We start from the raw sequence: 21,789 nt of genomic DNA, 5'->3' as shown, positions 1-21,789 counted from the left end.
AGAGGCTAAATGTCAAGACACTTACCTAGTACTTATGAACTCCTAGGTTTGAATATTATGCTTGGAAACTTCCACAGATCATTGCATTCATTTAAAGTCTGGGATCTGTAAGAATCTTGCTCTTGGAAGCAGATCACCTGCTTTCCATATTGCTGTTTCCACTGTGTTTCACAAGGCCCCATGAGGCAGGCAGAAACTAACCAATGCAGGAACAACAAGGCAAGTCAAGACACCCAACAATCAACAAGTCACAAACATCACACACCTTCAGACACACTATCAACACAATAGGAAAAAAAATAAAGATCAATAGGGGTGGTTACCCCACAGTGTGTGGGCCCAACACCCACGATGCTGACACATAAGTCTTAAACGCAAGTGGAGGCATCTGACCAGCTCCACCACTCACCAATCTGGTTCTACACCTACATTCGAAATCACTGTGTTACAGAAGAAGCTAAGAGTATTGTTGTATTTCTCATTCATCAAGTCTCCGAAACAAGAAGGCCAATGAGTAATCCATAAAACGACTATTCTGCACTGCAGAGAGCTCATTAAATACACTTTCTACTCTGACCTCGAAATGCCATAATAAAAGCAAGAGGACACAATTCAACTGCATCGACCATTCCACCCTCTGCCTTGGCATTCTCGAGTCTCTCCAAAGAGAATGTTGTGAAGTACTTCCAACCAATTTTCTATTCACCAATTAAGAATCCTTTCAAAATGTGCTTTGTAAAGAAGATTTGAGGAAAGCTATGATAAGAAAAGTAATCTGACTTTTAAAAATATCTGAGACTCATCCTTAACAACTAAGCCTTTCTTAGCTGGGCATGGTTGCACGTGCCTTAATCCCAGTGGCTCTGGAGGCTGAGGAAGGAGGCTCGACAATTCAAAGCCAGATTCAGCAACTTAGCAAAACCCTAATTAACTTAGTGAGACCTGTCTTTAAACAAAATATAAAAAAAGGGCTGGGGATGTGGCTCAGTGGTTAAGCACCGCTGGGTTTGATCATTGGTACACACACACACACACACACACGGAATTAATCCTTTCTTGGAAGTGCAAACAAAATAACAATTTTCCCTATAAACTTTCTATACATTGACAAAAATCAACAATTACAAGCTTACTATCAAACTCTTAATCACAACTCCATGTATATAAAACCATGGAGGGCTGGTGATATAGCTCAGTTGGTTTAGTGCTTGCCTTGCATGCACTTAGGCCCTGGGTTCAATCCCCAGCACCGCAAAAACAAAACAAAGACAAAAATGGAGACTCCCAAGACACAACGTTAATTTAAATTTCAAGCTTTATTTTGAGAAAGTAATGCCACTATTGTCTTCAGAGGAAACTATTCATCTGTGGTGTGGGTTTCCTCAGACCTTTCTTGACTAGGCAGTAGGAAGATCAGAATATGGACTTCATTCCTTAACAATTTGGTTGTGGCTCTTTTAAGTCCCTAAATTCCTGCCATTCTTCTCACAGGCGTTTCCAATGGGGCTTGAAATTAACCTTTTTTTCTTTTTTTTGCCTTACACCTTATTTTGCTTAGTTTGTTAATTTAGACTTGTTTTACCTCATTGTTTTGCATTAGACTACATTTCCTGACCACACCAGCTCAGATGAAAAAGGAGTTGAATTATCCAAAGCTATAGAACCAAAAAGAATAAGCAATAAACAAAATAGTACTTCTCCTATGAATTCCAACAGGTCTTTTAAAAGGGAAAGATAGGTTTTTTAGTTAGCATCTTCACTGCTGTGACTGAAGACTCTGACCAGAACAACTGTAAGGAGGAAAAGTTTACTTGAGGGCTCACAGTTCCAGAGGTCTTAGTCCATAGAAGGCTGGCTCCATTCCTCAGGGCTCCAGGTGAGGCTGACCATCATGGTGGGAGAGGGTGACGAAAGAAGCAGCTCACATCAGGAAGCAGAGAGAGAAAGACTCCAGCTCCAGATACAAAAATGTATACCCCTTAGCCACACCCCCAATTAACCACTTCCTCCAGCCACATCCCACCTGCATTTGGTTGTGGCTCAGTTAATCCAATCAGGGATTAATTCACTGATTGGGCTAAGACTCTCACAACCCAATCATTTCTCCTCTGGACCTTCTTGCATTGTCTAACACATTAGCTTTTGGGAGACATCACACATCCAAACCACAAAAATAGAGGTTCACATTTGGGGGAAAAAAAAAAACACCCTGATCAAATCACATACTTGTGATACCCCAATAGCATCCTAACAAGTAGCCTCCAGATTACATAAGATTAGTGCAACACTTCCAGGACATACAAACTAAATGAAAAGTAGAATTAAATTCCATGACTCCAGAAGGATTAAAAAAAGAGTAAAAATTCATAAAAATAAAAATTCTAAAAGGCTTTCACTGCAATTACGGTTATGATGGAGTTGGCACAGCATGGTTTTAACCACATATAAGATTAATATTTATTTTCAACAAATGTAGCTAGAACAATGTTATTATATCCCCTCCTTCTTTTTTTAAACTAGGAGCACGCTGATTGAAATGGATTCATTTATCTAAGCTGACAGCTAGACAAAACTATATTGTGAATATTTTTTCTCTCTGATTAAATAAGAACTCAGCAACATCTGGTTTGCTACAACAATTACCCAAAATTATTCAAAATAAGTTTTTAAAATATGTTTAAATATGTCACTCCATTTAACAGTTCTTTTTAATACAGCATTCAAAAAAAATAAATTATAAAACAATTTAATTATAGAAGTATTAAATTCTAATGAGACTAAAAAACAGAAAAATCACTAACTTGCTTTTAGAACAGTTAGGATTATAAATAAATCAGGTATTTTGTTCCTCAGAGCGAGAACCTGAGGGATTTTACCATCTTTCAACAAGTCCTTTCAGCTGTCAAGAGAGATTTTAAATTGTATCTCCTTTACACACTATAATTAGAGAACAGAGAATATCCTATATTGAAATAGCAGTCCTCCAAAAGGACACAAATATTGACATCATATTACAAATCTACCTTTGAAGGGCAGGTTCTCACAGGCAAAGGAGAAAGGGGCATGACTCCCAGTTCATACACATCTGCACTTTATTTCAGAATACCTGGCTCCAAATTGTTCTTCAAAACTATAGTTTTATCATGCATGTCAATTTTGTAATTTTTTCCTTACTATACCCAAAAATTTACTAAATAGTACTTCATTATAACTCCTAAAGTTCTTATATATTCATAATACTGTATTTTAACAGAAGAGAAGCTTATTCAGGATAAAGGTCTCCGAGCTCATTCCCCATCCTCTGTCATGGTATTTCTTTCCAACAGTGATACATTTTCTTAAAAATTGTCACTTTTAAAATAAGCAATTTTCTTCAAATCCTGATAATAGTAGTCTTATAGGAAAATATGCTTTGGGGACAGAGGAAGACTATGTCTACCTTAAAATACTAAGCATACAAACTATGTTTTACAGCCCAAATATGTTATGTATATATTCCTACAGAATGCAGGTATTAGAAATAAGTAATAAAGGCATTTCTAGCATTCTTATCTGACAGTGCCAGTAAAGTACTCAGGCTTCCATTTATATCTCAGAAATTGCTAGATAATCATTCCTTTCAGAATAAGTCAGAGATAAAAAAGATAGTATGATGTACATCAAGTAACCTGACAGAATGATTCCAAATGGAAGGCCATGAGGACAGAAGGCAACAGATATGAAATGTAATGCCAATCTTGCAAGAAGTCTGGAAGGAAAAAAAAAAAAAGGTGCTGACTTGAACCACTATGATCCAGAGCAACTATTTTTCCTGTTAAATTCATTTATTATGACCAAATCTCACAGCAGTGCAATGTATTACATCAACTCATTTAATTCTCACTGTCCTTTGTAATAGATATAATCAGCCCTAGCATCTAAGGAGCCAACTGTGGCTTAGGAAATGACCCAAAGCCATACAGATGTTACATGGCTGTCTCAAGGTTTAGGCTCAGGTCTATCTGACCATAAAGCCTGTGTTTCAAATCTCTGTCATGTGACCTCATCAAGTTATTAGAGTTCCTGCTATATTAATTTTTAACTCATACATGATATTTCTCATGCAATGTTTTATCTAGCATATTATGCATCTCCAGCTTTAAGAAAAATCAAACCTCATTTAAATAATCAGGTACTTCAGGTTATGAAAAGATTAAAAGCAGTCTCAGACATCAATGGACTTGTATTTCCATAGAAGCTTAAGACATCTAATCAAAAGCCATGACAATTTCATAAACACCATGAAAAAGACATAACAAAGAACAACAAAGAATTAGGGAACAGAACACAAGGCATATATAAATTATTAATGAAAAGCATAAAAACTAATATATATAAGGTCTTAAACAATACTCATTTTTTTCATTTGTCACTCAGAATATCAGACCACAGTGGTATCAAGAGACAAATGTACTACTGTCTTTTCAAGTATCATTAGAATAGGAATTTCTTCAAATGACATCAATAATGAGAATTTGCAAATAAACCACTTTGACTGGAATAAAATATCTTTGTGGTTTGAACCCTCTCAACTAAATTAAATGTCCAACATCTGACTTTATGAATTTTATGCAGCATTTAAAAGAAAAACATATTTTAAAATTTTTGTCATATTACAGGAGTCCAGAGAATAGATATAACTTTTGAGGTAAAAAATAAATCTGATGAAACAACTGGATACAGCAGTATAGTCACAGCCTTACATTATACAGGTCAATCTGCACAGACAGCAAGAAGTTCAGATGAGGTCATTTAACCAATGATCACCATCTCACTTGGTCCCCTAAGTCTTTATTACTTACAACACATTAGAGGTAGAAGGGATATTATTTACTGCAGACTCCTTCCTTATTACAACGAGTGGAGGTCAGAAAGAGGTAAGCTCCACCTACACTGCCCAGCTGAAAAGCTACAGAGCAGAGGCTGGGACTGTCACCTAACTGGTCTCTCCATATGACCCCCCCCCCCCTTTTTTGCCTTCCCTCCAATTTTGTCTACACAGAACAGCCAACATGATCTTTTAAAAATAAAAATCAGATTTTCTCATTGCTATGCATAAAACCTTTAATGATTTCCAACTGCTCCTAAACATTACAAACTGTAGACTCTTTCAACTTCCCCAATTCAGTCTCAATCCCCCAACTCAGTTGATATCTGACTCTGCTAATAAACTCTCAAAATATCCTGAACCTGTCCTTCACAGCCCTTAACCATGGTAAATGTCAGGCACATTGCTCAATACCTCTTTATTTCTGTGATTTTGCAATTGCTAAAGTCAGAGGTTCTTTCTGCCATGTTATGTTCCACATTCCCAGCATGCTGCAGACATCTAGTGTGAACGAATATATAATAAATGGTAAAATTAATGAGTTAATGAGGCTAGTCTTTGGGGAGCTACAGAAAACAACAGAACAATTTAGAAGCCCACTTAGGAGAAGGTATCAACTTTAACAACACAAGAATGAAAAAAAATTAACACAAATAATAAATTTATCACTTTTGGGGCACACCATAAATGTAGACAGTGTGTTATATGTTGTGTGTGTATCATCTCATTTAGTCCTCACTGTAACTCAGAAGGATAAGTATTATTTTTATCCCTTTTTTAACACATGAGGAAACAAAAGATAGGAGAAGTTAACTAATGTTTTCAGTGTTAACAGAGGAAAGTTTGAAATTGTGCTTTTCCAACTCCCAAAATTCTGCTCCTTCTAATTTTTCTGTTGCATTCTCACGCAGAAATATTATTATTATAGTTTACATTTCTCTACACATTTTTGTTTTCAGTAAAGATCATTTGACTATAACTAAATACAATTTAATGATTATACTTTATAATACTTTTATGTGAATAAATTCAGCCATGTGAGGGGGAAAAATGAATACATGGAAAACACTGAATATTCTGAATATTGAATATTCAATGTGAATACTTTTGTAAGTGACGAAATGCTAAAATTTCCTTGATATAATATAAATATTCTGTGGGCCCAAAATTCATTTAACATGTAAATAGAAGGGAAAGAAAGTGAATATCAGAAACTATGTCAAATGCTAAATGACTTACTGTGAAAAGAGTATAACTATCTTAATAATAGAGTATAGAGAAATATTTGAGAGAATCTTATCAGAGTCCTTAACACTTCACAGAATGAAAAAATATCTTCATTATGTCAGTTGTTCTTTAAATCATCACAAAAAGAATGTCTCACCTATTTTACCTTTTTAGAATGTGCTATTAGCATATGCAATGCTGGGCTTTAGCTGTTCAAGAAGGTTGAAATGTGAAAATTCTTATAAAATCAACTACCTATTGAGTTAAAGCTTTCTGAAAATGGAACTTGCAATTACTTTATTTTTTTTTATTCTGGATATTTTAGGGAGAAAGGAACACCCCCATACTTCCTCCTATTAACACATGAAATACACCTTGAGAAGCTGTATGTGTAATGTAATACAGCTCTGTAGTGCTAACATCATGCCTGGTATCATAAATGAGAATTCCTAAGTGCAAGTAGAGAAATACGTTAATAATAGGTAGCTACAAACCTGCCATGTGACTTTGGGCAAATCACTTCAACCCTTCATAACTAAATTTTCTCTTTTTAAGGAAATTAGAGTGTGGAAAACTATATCTTTTAATATCCTTTCTAGCTTTTTATTATCCCACATGCATGTACAGGGCAATTTTCAAAGGCACTTAAATTTATCTTGCAACAGTAACTTCAAAACTGCTTTTATGTTTCTTGTAAATCCATAAAGCACATTCATGCAGTTTTACAATCATTTATTTATCAAGCATTAAACTTGGTCACAAAAATGTATTCTGGTGCAGATTTAAAAAATATATGCATAGTGAAAGTACAATAAATTGCCACTGTGACTGCTAGAAATATACCAAAAATATGTCTTTACAGTTGGAAGCAGAAGTCACAACAATATCATCTAAACTAGAACTTTTAGTCCCCCCTGACTGAAGAATGAATTAATAAAATCAAATTCTGAAGATAATGCATTGCTGAAAAAATAAATTTTTCATCATACACTTTTCTCTTCAGTTTTATTTAAGCTCTAATTTTAAAAACCCTCATATTTTATAGTTTTCATTCTCTAATTCAGTCTACACCTAGCAAAATTTGTGTTCATACTTACTAAATGAAGCCACAAGGTTCTGTTTCATTACTTTTTTTATTTCTTTCTTCTTTTATAAACTTCTTGAAATATGTTTATTGATCATTTACTCCTACTTCTCATATTTAAATTTTAAAAGACTAACCAAACCATCAATTATCTTGTTCCATAGGGTTTGGTAAAAGAGAGCATTGTTAACTTGACACTTTCAGAAGAACTGAAGAGATAAAGAGGTTCATTCAGAACAGAGGAAAAAAAAAAAACAAGACATTTTATGGGGACAAAAAGTGTAAGGCTGACTTAATTCTTCATAATTCAGTTTTACTATATAGTTTTGTTTTATTAGTATATTAAATTCAAAAGTATAAATATTAATATCCAGTAAGTTTCCCTTTTTTATTATTGATTATTATACTGACCTCAGCATCTACACATTGGTACATATATAACTCAGCCACAGCTAAAAATTACAAAAAAAAAAACACATAAGCATACCACTTTACAAGACAAAAAATTAATAACTACTAACTATATTTACTTGAGAATTAGCAATCCCAAAGAATTTTCAAAAAGTTCAAAGGACCAGTTAGGCAGAGAGCAATGATGCATCTGGATCACTTTAACCAAGAAGTAAAATTCGAAGAAATAGTATTATTCTTTGACTAAGTGATCATATTTCAAGGAATCTGTGCTAAAGAAATAGCTAGAAAGTTGCGGCTTTCAACACTTGTATACTCATTGTGACATCATTTATCCTAGTAAAAAATGATAACCCGGGGCTAGGGATATGGCTCAATTGGTAAAGTGCTTGCCTTGCACTTGTGGTGCTGATTTGATCCCCAGCGTCACCAAAAAAAAAAAAAAAAGATAACTCACATGAATAAGTCAATGTGTAAATAAATCCTATGTGTCTATACTATATTTACAGTATTAAAAATGATGCTTTCAAAAAATTAAATGGCACTGAGAAATTGGAATTCTATAAACTATACATTGAATGATATCTGTTTTAACTTTATATATCTCTACATGTCACCAGTGCTTCAATGTGACCCTGTACTATAATCAGGAAATACAATGTAAATATTGTCTTCAGAATGTACAATCAGCTACACTGGGAAGAATGAACAGGAATGAGAATCCAGACATTACTGGGAATCAAGTAGCATCAAAAGAATATAAACAATACACATTAAAATAGTAGAAAGAATTCATTCCAGAATAACATCTATCAAGCTAAGAGAGACTAGCAGGGGGAAAAATAACACAGCAGGATTACTAAAACAAAGCATATGGACTAGCACACTGAGTCCCTCATACAGATTGTTCATTCATTTGTAATAAAGCAGGTTAATTTCTCACTTATAAACCTAATGTTTTCTTTCATACCCTACGACTTTTGTTGTTGTTATTGCTGCCCTATCTCAATATTCCCTAAATTCAAGGAAGAAAACACACATGCACACCACTGCTATCTCACTATCATCTATTATTCAAGAAAGATCTCATTGAATGAATGTCTGCTCAGAGGCCTTAAGCAAATTTCATTTCTGAACACTACTGTCTGCAGCCCAGCAGGCTACTTCAGCAAGATAAGATCACACATTTAATCAAATGCACCAAAAAAAAAAAAAAAGAAAGAAAAGAAAAGAAAGGAAGAATCGCAAAGTTTGCTTAATAACATCAAATCATAAGAATACAATGTTGACAGCATACTAATTTTTAGTGCTCTTTCTTCTTTGAGGATCTGCAACAATAAAGAAGGTCACTGTACATGGAAGCTCTTCTAATTAAGGTTTCTACTAACCTTTAAAAAATCCCCCAAATTATCTTCATATGTTACTACTTATATTGAATTGTACTTAAAAAGAAAATGAAAATTCAACAGAACTTTCCAATTTGAATAAAGAAAAAAGTAAAAAGCAATAAATTTAGGAGGACTCTACACTTACAGATAATGCCTCTGAAGCGCTACTTTACCTCATCTGGTCAAATCTCAGCATTAAACTCTACCCAAACTCTGGACTTTATAATAATGGATCCACATTAGATGGCGGTCATTGAAAAACATTACTACTGGCATGCTGAAGTATATAGTTTCTTGGGATTTGTTAGGCAACTATAAAGTTATCCATACTCCATTATTTGAAACATCCAACTTGATGAACTCTTGAATATTCTGCCTCTAAACAAAAAGTTTACTTGAATAAAAATATATTTTCATCAGAAGCATTATATAATGGATACACTAGAAAACGTAAAATAATGTCTCAAACAGATGGATGAGTACATATCTGTAAACCCGTTTTTTTCCTTGATTTACTTGTATTTGCACTTATTTTATGTTACATTTATTCCCATGCCACAGGTATTTTTGTTGTTGTTGTTGTTGTTTTTTCCCTACAGTTTTTTCTGTGCAATCTGTACTTCTGGTTTAGAAACAATGTGTTCTTTTTCCATAAGGACTACGTTAATGGTGCTAACAGAGTTCATATGTAATTAATTATTCATCCATGCCCACTATCAGATGGGGAAGTTCTATTCATGTAGATGTATTCAATGCCTAGATAAAATTTAAACTTGGAAGACCAACATTATTTTCTGCATTTTTAAGCATATACTAGAAAAATCCAGCACTCTTAGTGCCAGCAAACCTGAGTCCAGCTCCCCTATTCAGTATTGTATGAGGTCAATTCCACCATTACAGGACAGAAAGAAACACACTGCTTCTGTAAAGTGACATCTTTCTGATACTTGGTGACTTCCCACATATACAAAATCTATATGATCTGGTTGGTTTAATGAGTGACTTAGCTATTTTTTAAAATAAACCTAAAATATGAACCCCTTTATTTGTATTTCTGTTGACTATTCTGGGTATGGTGAGTAGGGAATCATTTTCCAAGACCATTTTAGCTACTGACAGGAAACAAGTAAACTCATTTTGAAAGTTTTCTAGCCAAATCAACGGAGGCCAGATTTGTCTTGATTAACAAAGAATCACTATAATGAATATTCAGATGGACTTGAGTCCCATCCCCAAAATGTTTCATTATATATATATGCAGATATTCCAAAATCCAAAAATCCTGAAATCCAAAACACTTCTGATCCTAAACATTTGGGGTAAGGAATACTCAAACTGTATTATCATTCTACTACAGTCATTGAAAAAGGAATGGCTCAGTGAAGTGAAGGATATTGTCCATAGAGAAAGAAAAGAGACACTGAAAAGGCACACTCATATATTGCTGGTGGGACTGCAAATTGGTGCAGCTAATCAGGAAAGTAGTATGGAGATTCCTTGGAAAACTTGGAATGGAACCACCTTTTGACCCAGCTATCCTACTACTTGGTTTATACCCAAAGGACTTAAAAACAACATACTAGAGGGACACAGCCATATCAATGTTTATAGCAGCACAATTCAAAATAGTTCAATTGTGAAACCAATTCAGATGCCTTTTGGTAGAAGAATGGATAGGGAAATTTTGGTATATACATACACACAATGGAACACTACTCAGCATTAAAAGAGAATAAAATCATGGCATTTGCATGTAAATGGATGGAGTTGGAGAATATAATGCTAAGTGGAGTAAGCCAATCCCAGAAAACCAAAGGCCAAATGTTGTGATATGAGGATGTTGATTCATAATAATGATGGCGGTGGGGGTGGGGAGCATGGGAGGAATGAAGGAACTTTAGATAAGGCAAAGGGGAGGGAGGGGTAGGGAGGGGCAGGGAGTGGGCAAGGGAGTAGGAATGACTGCGGAATGAATTAGACATCATTACTCTAAGTACATGTATGAAAATGGAAAGGGAGAGAAAAGGGAAATTGCATGGTAATGGAGGGAGACCCTCATTGTTATACAAAATTACATATAAGAGGTTGTGAGGGGAATGGGAAAATAAACAAGGAGAGATATGAATTACAGTGGATGGGGTAGAGAGAGAAGATGGGAGGGGAGGGAGGGGGGATGGTAGAGGATAGGAAAGGTAGCAGAATACAACAGTTACTAATAGGGCATTATGTAAAAATGTGGATGTGTAACCGATGTGATTCTGCAATCTGTATTTGGGGTAAAATTGGGAGTTCATAACCAACTTGAATCTAATGTATGAAATATGATATGTCAAGAGCTTTATAATGTTTTGAACAACCAATAAAAAAATTAAAAAAAAAAAAGAAACTATAAGCTTAAAGGTAAGGCAGATATGGACAGGCGTGCTACACTGGATTCTCACCACCCTCTAGAAGATATCTCAAGAGTTCAACAACAAAAGCCAAACAAAGACCATGAAGGAAGGGAATGCCCTCCCATGGTCAAGATAAGCACTGGCCACTGGGAAAGGGATGCCTGACCCAGTGGAAGTTTATGGCTCTCCACTTGTCTTTTTCTTGCAGATGAGAAATTAACCATACATCCCATCGAATTCCCCTGTGGGATACTTCCTTTTAAAAATTAAGGTTTATTCAAATATCTATTTGTTTTTAAAATCCTTTAAATGATAACTTTGTAACTCTGGTTAAATCTGCCTTATAACTTTTATTAAATAAACAACTATTATTTTACAAAAAAAAAAAAAGAAAATACTTTGTGTACAACCAGTGACTTGAAAAATTGGCTCTATATGTGTAATATGAAATGAACTGCATTCTGCCATCATGTATAACAAATTAGAATTAATAAATAATTTAATAAAGAAAAATAAATAAATAAATATAGAGAATAAGAAAAATAATGAATATGTCATTCTACTAAATCTTGTAAGTTGAATTTTAGTATATATGACAACTAAGATACTATCATAAAATGTGTCATTTCAAAATGACTATTAAATACTTATCTGTAATGCATAAATATCACTTAAGGTGAAAGTGAAATTTAATTAAAATTATCTTTTAAAAAAGACTATATGTTATTTTAAAAGAAATGACTGCCTGGGCTGGGGTGGTAGCTCAGTGGTAGAGCTCTTGCCTAGCACATGTGAGGTACTGAGTTCAATCCTCAGCACTACATAAAAATGAATAAATAAAATAAAGGTTAAAAGAAAGAAAATGACTGCCTCAATACTTCCTCTAACATCAACTACAGTTAATAATATGATTAAAACTCACTAGACGACTTCAACTGAATATTTAAAGCTGAGATAAAGAAGAAATGCAATAGATATACACATGCCTTGTGTTAACACAAAACTATTTCTCAATAGGTTCTTTGTCCACTCCTTGAATTCATGATCAGTATTCTGAGTCAAGGTTCAAAAAACCATCAGCCACTGACAAATCAAGACACTGAAAATTAAAGAAAAAATGCTAATATAAACCAGTGGAGCTCTTCCATTCTTGCCAAAAAGAAAATCTCATACAAAAAGATGACCATCAGTCAAGACCATTTCCTCTTATCCAAAAGTATTTATTTGGAAGAGCTTTGAGGAAAGGAAGGGGAGAGGAGGGGGTAACAAACCAAAACAAAACAAAACAGGAGACTGTTGAGAAACCTCTTACAGGGTCAGCTGTCAATGGAATGCATTTTAGTATTCAAGTAACCCACCCAAGCAGAACATCAAAAACTGGGCTTGAGTCTCTCCCCTATTCTCACAGGCTCAGGCTACTGTTAGCCACTGGGGCTGTCCTGAATAGTAACACACTCTGCCTCTGCAGGACACAGAAACACCAACACAAGCTGATCAAACAGAAGTGGGTGTCACTTCTTACTTGGCTTTTCATTTTCTTGAGTCATACTTTCAAACATTTAAGTCTGGTACAATTTAGCAAGTCAGTTGTCTAATGCACAGTTTATTTTCTCATTTGTTTTCACCACCTGTGTTGTACCCTTCCTTTTTCACATGAATGTGCTGTATAAATATAGGTAAAAATCACGCGATTTTTAAAATTTCTCTTATTGGCAGGTGTCACTGAAATACAGAGTTAATTCTAAAATCTGGACTTAATTATGAGACTTTCAAACCTTCTAGTCTTTAAAACAATCTGGGGATCTCAATTTTAAGGGTTCCTTTGCATTTATAGCAATATTAGAAGGACTTGCACTTTGGCATTATAAATCATTTAAAAGTATGGAAATCTGTAATATAAATCTTGAAGTTTATGATGACTTCATTTGGTTACAGATGCCCTTAATGCTTAGAGAACTGTTGACATTGTGTGAAAAGATCATCAGCTGTTTAATTTAAAATTTTTTAAATTAAATTGTTACTTTCATCTTACACCTGATTTAAAGTCAGTCTTCAGGCACAATGTTTGATGGATGTCAAAAATATTTTTTTATCAGGATTATGAGTTCTGGTGGGAATTCAATAGCAGAGCATAATATGTTAAGAGGAAGAGCTCAGAAATAGTTACTAAAAGGTTAAAGAAGCAGAGAGGGAAAGACAAATAAGAGACAAGAAACCTTTTTAAACAGCTTAAGAAAATGCTATTGATTTCCATAGCTCATCAAGAACTCCTCAATTAAGAAAATGATATTTGATTTAGCTAAGTTTTCTTAAGGATAGTACTCAAGGGCATTTCTAATAATAGTATGATAAATAATAACAGGTACCATGCATTAAATGCTCACTCTACCAGATATTTTTTTATTTACTTATTCTTCTCTAGAAACTAGCAATCTGGATGTTATTAACTCTATTTCTTAATAGAGAAGTTAAAACTAGAAAATTGTGCATTGGAGACTATATTCAAGTCTCTCCAATCCAAAGGTCATTTCTGAAAAATTAATAATTAAGAACGGTTGCCAGCTACACTTATCTATGGAGTATAATTTACCTTCTACAATACTAGGACAGATTGCATTAACCAAAGTGCTGAAGGTGATAGGTTCTATAATACCAATTTCTAGTGACAATTCAGAAATTACAAGATGACATGGGATACAGGCAAAAACCATAGATGACTTATAATGTAAAGTTCTCAAATGGCTGTCAAAGTGCTTGAGTGAGTAGTATCACAATTCTCCAGTTAAACTTTATCATATAGTAAACGTGCTCTGTATGTGGATCTTCTTTCACAAGTATGTCACCATTCACAAACAGACTCAACTACAGTATATAATTACCCCAAGGATCCTTTTCACTGAAAAGGGCCTGTTGTGGTGCTTAGATAGTGATTAACAGATTAAGCATGTAGTGAGCCGTCTTGATATCACTTCAGAAAAGTGATTTCCTCCCTAATAATTCCCAAGAGACATAAATATTCAATTAGGGTCTTTGAAATCTACTTTTAATTGGCCATTCATACTCAGTACCCAACTTCAAACTTAGGTCAAGCTAACAAAGGTGTTTTATTAATTCTTCCTACAAAAAAAATCAATAACTTCCCCTAAATTTTAAATTGCAAGAGAAAAATAAAGCCAAGATTATTTTTATATAAAACTTTTAAATTTAGTAATATTTTAAGGCATACTCTAAAGCAATGATGTGAAATAAAATTGCATATCTGAATCACATGGGGAATTGATTAAAGTTTCCTAGGACCCTCATGAGACCTAACAATGATGATGATGACAGTAGAAATGATTATACCTTACTATTATATGTCAGGAACTGTTTTAAGCACTTTGCATATATTTAATCGTTGAACTTTCACAATAATCTGTGAATCTGGTAATTGTTAAACCCATTAAAATACATCAGAAAATTGAGTCACACATAAGATCCAGTATCTTGCCCAAAACCAAATAGCTTCTCAAACCCAGTCAAATACACTGAGTTCCTTTCTCTTCACCTATACACCATTCTGCCTTTCTGGATACAACTGCTGCCTAGATCTCAAATTTTTTCCTTGGCTTCTCTGTAGCTACCCCAGGACCACTCAGCAGATCATGCTGAAAACCTACGTCTTTCACTAAAGGCGAATCAAAAAACTAAAAGCAAGGTTTTTTAAAAAATATTTTTTTAGTTATACATGGACACAAGTATATTTTTATTCAGTTTTATATGGTGCTGAGGATTGAACCAGTGCCTCACATGTGCGAGGCTAGCGCTCAGCCACTGAGCCACAACCCTAACCCTAAAAGCACTTTTTTAACATTAGAATTTTAGGAAACAGAATAATGAAAATGCCAAAAAATCAATAAGTAAAATATCAAATGTGTCTGTTCTTTTTAAAGCTTGAAAATCTATTTGTTTTCTCATCCTATATGGCTCCTTGTATGGTCAGATGGGTAACACATGTGAGCAAAAGGACCTTGGAAGTTAATTTGTACAGTTCTCAATGGTTTGGGTACAAGGATTCTTTTCCACACCTAAAGTGACTTCTGATTATATTATCTATAATAGTATTTATGCATTAATGAACTGGGAACATTTTAAAACACAAGACTACACATATGCCATATGTTATCAGAGCAATGATGTCAACACATATCATATGCCTTCTGGAAAATTCCACTGTACACTTGTTAAAAAATAGACTAAGCCAGGTATGGTGGCCCTGTCCTGTAATCCCAGTGACTCAGGAAGCTGAGGTAGGAGGATCATAAGTTAAGGCCAGCCTTAGCCACCAAGTGAGATCCTAAGCAACTTAATGAGACCCTGACTCAAAACATAAAAAGAGACTGGGGATGTGGCTCAATACTTAAGTGTCTATGGATTCAATCCCCAGTGCCAAAAAAAGAAAAAAAGAAGAAGAAGAAGGAGAAGGAGAAGGAGAAGGAGAAGGAGAAGAAGAAGGAGGAGGAGGAGGAGGAGGAGGAGGAGGAGGAGGAGAGTGGTAGGCAAATAATGTCTAAGCATTGTAAAGAAAATGTTTTTCTTTTTGCATACCCTGTGAAAAGGTCTCAGAGACCCACACAATTCCTTAAAATACTAGGTAAGAGCATTGTCAGCCCCTCAAAATAACTACATACAAAGTTCTACCAGACATGAATACTCAATTGGATTATTTATTTTTCCACTTCAAAGATAATTTTCCAAATAACAAGATTAATATGAACAGTATCCCATTTAAATTCTTGAATATTATGGACAAAATTTTAACTTCATCTCCATAATTACTCTTATGAAGGTATTTATTAATATTAAATGCAGGTTTTAAAGTGTCCATAAGACATAGGCAAGGCATGTTTTAATCAGATTTATAGATCCTGGGGCCAAGGGTATGGCTCAGTGGTAGAGAGCTTGCTAGCATGCCAAAGGCAACTGGTTCAATACCTGGCACTATAAAAACCAACCCACACTCTTCAAACAAGAGTGAGTGAGTGAGTGTGTGTGTGTGTGTGTGTATATTAGATTCTGTTACACAGATTCTGTAGGAAAAGAACTCAACCCTTTCACCCACCCACCCCAAAATAAATGGAGAATTTAATTACTTCATAATAAGACAATTAGCTTTCTTTTCTTTTTCTTTTTTCTTTTTTATTTTGTAGTTGTAGATGGTCAGAACGCCTTTATTTTATTGATTTTTAGGTGGTGCTAAGGATCGAACTTTGTGCCTCATACTTGCTAGGCAAGTGCTCTACCACTGAGCCCTAGTTTTCTTTTTTCTTTTTTATGTTTGTAAACCAATGAGCACATTCACAATTCCAAAAGGAAAAAACATATACCTGGTTACTCATGTATCCATAGAGTTAATTTTATTCATATTCAGACCAGGGTAATACATTAAATGTTTTTTGGGGAAAACCTGCACATACCAGAAATCATAAATGCCTTCCAGGGGCATGATCACACTACTTTCTCAAATGTCAACTAACGTCAATATCAAAATTAAAATGAATGAAGAATCTGGATTTTTCTCTGCATTGATCAACAACTCCCTACCCCCCCCCACACACACACACAATGAAGTCAGAGAGATAACAAAGGAAACATTAGGAAGCCTCTACACACATTCAACTATTCTATTTTTTATTTTATTGCAAAATAGGGTAATTTTAAAGAAACATATACATGAAAGAAACATACAAAAATGCAACAGTAGTTTAGGTATACACATACACTTGAGGGCAAACAAATGCTGAGTTACAATATAATCTCAGTCTTTAGGGGCCCTCCATAAATGACCAAATGTATATTTTGAATACAATGCAAATCTAAGATAATTTAAGGCAAAACAGCCACTTGCAAAAGTTAAGGAAGTATCAGGATCTTCTCTCTTTAAATTCTGACTGCTCTCGCAGTTCACACCATACCAAATTAAAGTAGCACAGCATTTCTCAGAATCAGTGTTTGATCTTAATACAAAAAAATCTCAATCAGTTTTTTGCTAATTTCTGTTCCACAATGCCCACTTTTAACAGTAACCATCACTTCTACTTGGCAGCCCTTTTCAAAGAGAGTTCAAACACAGCTAAAATGGTCCAAATCAAATTCTAAAAAACAATGCAATTATGTGTTATATTATTTAATTAACTTCAATCTTGTGATTTTCTAATCTTTTTTAAATCTACTATTTATGATTTCCTTGGCTACAACTTACAAAAAGGAATCAAAGGTAAATCAAGTCCACAGGAAAAAATTGCCTATCCTAATCACTAGAAACAATAGCAGGCACAGCAGCTGGAGCCAGTAAGTCCCATACTTGTTATTTTTCCCTGTGGAAAGAAATATTTAAGTCTGTAAAACATAAGAAGAACATTATAAAGAAAATCATTTCTGAAAAATGTTTCATTCATATTTTTGAGCTGGTCCTGAATCTGAAGGATAATCTCACCAAGCAACCTAAACTGAGACATCAAAAGTATCAGACAAATCACATGCTGGCTTATCACTCTTCTGGCTAGGGATGCCTGATGCAGCCTAACATATCTACCTAAGAAAAATTAAGTAGTTCACATAAACCGTTGTACTAATCATTTCTCCTACCCAGTTTTAGAAATAGTTCAGTCAACCATGTACTCCAGTGCAGCAGGTTACTGAATACTTAGAAGTGTTATGGAATGGCATTCAAACACTGACACATTCACCTTCAGCTAAAGACAGCACAATAAACTGACAGACACTGTTCTAATGACATCAGGACCTGTGGAATGTATGACTGCTAGGAAACACATGCTGCTAGGAAACAAAGAACAGATCTGATCAAATCTTCTAATGGAAGGACTGAGAATCATTGTGATGAGATCTTCCAAAATGGGAGGAAAAAAGTATTCTTTAAATCCTTAGAAATATTTACAAGTATAAAAACTGTAACACATACCCCCTAGAAATGAAACACATATATGATACTAGATTCTTATGGGTTAAAACATAACTCTCTAAATTTTCTATTAGGGTGATGACCACGAGCAATATCACTTATAAAAATACAACTTAATCAAGATCAGGTATTGATGATTCAGTATTTTTCTTTGGCAACCTAAATTTTTTCAAGAAGTCAAGATCTTTAAAAAAAAATCAAAAAATTAGTGTACCTAAAATCAAAGTACCCATTATACAGTGCTGTACTTTTAAAACCAAATAGGACACAGCCATTTGCAACAAACACCAAAGCAGTCAGAGCTAATACAGAAGTAAGGAATTTAATGCCATTTAAGTACTGAAATTTAAAAGTAGTTATCATTGCAAAAGCAACTATTGACAAATTGTTTACCTTGTACATTCTTTACCCTTTCTTTAGTTACAAAAGAAAAAAAAAGAAAAAAGGAAGAGGAGAAAGAAAGATTGGATGAAACAAAGCTGACAGAACACAAATATCCTCCTAACTCCTACACAAATTATCTGATATCCTCTTTTGGTGATACTAAAAAAGAACTGGCAATTTTATTAGCAATCCACACACAGATAAATTGGGTGCCAGAACTCCAAAGAATTTGGTACCATTACAGACTGAAAAATATATTAGGGAAATCTAAGCTCTGGTATCTCACAGGGAGATACAGGACGATCTCCAAATGAAAAATCACTGAAGTGTTTTTTTGCAAATTCTACGATGACATTCTTTAACTAGGATGGTAGCCCATGTGACACTAAAATTAGCAGACCGCCTATTTACTTCGGAGCAAACACAGAAGATAGTTTTTCCTCCTGCCAGAGTGTATGCGTCTCATTTCCCCAGCAGCTGGCTGAAAGGATGTAAAATCAGACGTGCAAAAAGGCTTATACTTCCTAATGAGTAATCCACCCAGGAAAGTAAACAAAACAGACACCAATAGGTTCAGCTCTAAAGGAGACTGTGGATGCTTACACTGTTGTTTACAATGTTCTCTAACTACTGCAGGCAAGGATCACATGGAACACAGGGAGGAGACACCCTGGAGGTGGTTCGTATGCCCGAGTTCACCCAACTGCTACATCGCTAGCCATAAATAAAGGCAGCGCATGTTTCTATTGGTGCTAGGAAAGTAGCCAGAGAATTCTAAGGACCAGAGGTTATGCTGGTTTGACTTGATTACTTCAATCTGTTAGAAAGATGACTACTCTATGAGGTCCTCACCAGGGCCAATCTAGGGTGCGTCGAGCGCTGCACCAGCGACTCTCACGCGTCCCACGCATCTCGCTGAACTGCGCCTCTCCGGGGAAGAGCGAACACAGTGTGAGGCTTCCTCACAATCCTACAGGGCCCCCTTGGCCTCCCCAAACCAGATTTTCCAGTTAAGCGGATGCCAGGCGATTTTGATAAGCAAGCTCTTCTCAAGTAGCATCAGCACATCCCAGTACACATCTCCCTGACATCCTCCAGGAGCAGGAACGCGCACACCCAGACAGGCACACGCGGACCCCACTGCCAACTAACCCTGGTAGAGGAGGTCGTTCCCCACTCCTTCAAACGTACACACCTAAAATTGTTGGGACGCTGGAACATTCAGTCTGCAAGCTCCGAAGTGGGACCACAGGCTGGGTCTCGGCGGCATCAAAGCTCAGCTACAGCCCAGACTTCCTCTCTCCGGAGAGAGAAGCTCCAGGGTGCCTGCCCTCCTACCTGTAACCCGCGTCCACCAGTGTTCTACTCACCCTACCCCCGAGCCGAGCCCACCCTGATTCATTTAACACCACCCCCTGCCTAGTGCCTACTAGCAGCACACCTCAGTCCCCGGCCATCCGTAAAAGTGACAGCTTTCTCCAGCCACAATCCCCTAACAAAGCCTGGGCACGCAAGTCTAAACCAAACTGCCGTGAAGGGGACACAACAGGCGGGGTGCGGATAGGCAGAGCGGCTCCACAACTCAGGGGCGCGACCTGGGCAAGCGAGGCCACCTTGGATGCTCCAAGACAGGCGTCAAGAGAAGACCGCGCAAGGCTCACCACCCCGCATTCTCCATCACCTCAGAGCCCAGCCTCTCACCAGGTCCCTGTCCGTCCTCCAGCATGCTCCTGCTTCGAGTGGCAAGAGCTCCAGTCCAGTGGAGAAAAGGCGCCCCCTCGGTTGCTTTCAGCCCCTACCAGGGGAAGGCACTGGGGTGAGAGGAGAGGGAAAATTCCCGGGGTGGAAACCTTTTCTATTCCCCAGCAAGTGCGACAGCGAATGCGCCCGGTCTCCTCTCGCGTTCATCCTGCTCAACCGCCAAATCGCCCAATGGCTGATAAAACCTCGAACCCGTGCCAGACCTGAGCGCCCACCAGCCAGGAGGCTCCCTTCCCGCCCCGCATCACGATCGGATGAGTGTGTGAGAGGGCGAGTGTGTGACGGCGAGTGTGTGAGTGGAAGGGTGAGTGTGCGTGAACCCCGCACCCCCTCAGTTGCCCGCCCGGCGGATGCCACCGCCTGGGCCAGACCAGGACGACCACTATGATGAAGAGTGAGAAGAATAAATTACCTTCTGCAACCGCCGGTCCCTGAGATCGTCCCATCAGTTGCTCAACAACCTGCAGCGGGGTGCAGTTTCCACAATCCAGCCATAGAGCCCGGGGCAAAAGATGGACTGGCCCCAGCAAAGACACCCCCACCACACGCGGCCAAAAAAAAATGATAAAGCCAGAGAAGGCAGCAGGAGGGTGGAGACCCCAGTCAAGAAAACAACAACAAAAGTCTCTCTTCCCTTTCTTCTGCAACACAGCCGTGGAGAAAGAGAAGAGGGAAAGCCAAATGCTTGTCGTCCTTTACGTTTCCTCTCTTCACACACCCCAAGGGGGCAAAAGCGGAGCAAAGAGAAAGGAGGGTTCAAATGTCTCTCCCAGTTCACAGTTGCACAACTTCGGAGTCAGGCTCAGTCTCCAGCGGCAGCCCAGGAACCCAAGTGGTAGCTATTAACATGCGGCAGTCATAGCTGGAGCTGCTTCTCTTCTTGCTGCTGCTGCTGCTGCTGCCGCCGCCGCCGCCACCACCGCCGCCGCCGCTTAAGAAAAGACGCTGCTGAGGAGACCAAAAATCTTCCACCATCCCCCCAGCCGATCTTTATATCCAGTTCTCCCACCCCACCCCCCTTCTCTTTCTTTTTCTTCTTCTTCCTCGTCCTCCCCTCTCCGCCTCGGAGCGGGAGTGATGGAATAGGTAGGGAGAGCCGCTAGGGCCAGGGGTGGCTTCTCCGCCAAACCCTCCTCTTCTTCTTCTTCCTCCTCCCCCCAAGGTTCTCTCCCAGCCGAGGGTCCGATCTCGCGCCCGCAACCTGTGCGGAGAACCGGAGCGAGAGCCACGCAAACTCCTTCTCTGGTGCACGGCGGGGACGCGCGGGCAGAGCGTGTGCCCTGCCGCCTAGGGCTGCGTCCCGGGGGCTGGCG

The 21,789-nt window shown here is 37.1% G+C and overlaps 1 protein-coding gene across 22 annotated transcripts in view; it reads right to left on the bottom strand.

Annotated features, from left to right (window-relative positions):
* The window catches only part of Adgrl3 (adhesion G protein-coupled receptor L3), a 785,567-nt gene extending 764,165 nt beyond the window's left edge, over nucleotides 1-21,402 (bottom strand). For 21 of the 22 annotated variants that reach the window (XM_058571494.1, XM_058571546.1, XM_058571073.1 and 18 more), the window contains exon 1: nucleotides 20,889-21,402. The gene's annotated coding sequence lies outside the window, so the exon portion shown is untranslated. Of the gene's footprint in view, nucleotides 1-20,416; nucleotides 20,867-20,888 lie in introns of those variants that run through there. The other variant, XM_058571098.1, reaches the window with a different exon arrangement.
* Between the last annotated feature and the right edge of the window lie 387 nt (nucleotides 21,403-21,789).

The sequence above is a fragment of the Marmota monax genome, unplaced genomic scaffold (assembly GCF_021218885.2).
Source record: "Marmota monax isolate L192 unplaced genomic scaffold, Marmota_monax_Labrador192_F-V1.1 WCK01_AAM20220418_F8-fsc00025, whole genome shotgun sequence".
Classification (NCBI taxonomy): Eukaryota; Metazoa; Chordata; class Mammalia; order Rodentia; family Sciuridae; genus Marmota; species Marmota monax.
The sequence above is the reverse complement of the archived record's forward strand: the minus strand, read 5'-3'. Positions and strand labels throughout refer to the sequence as shown.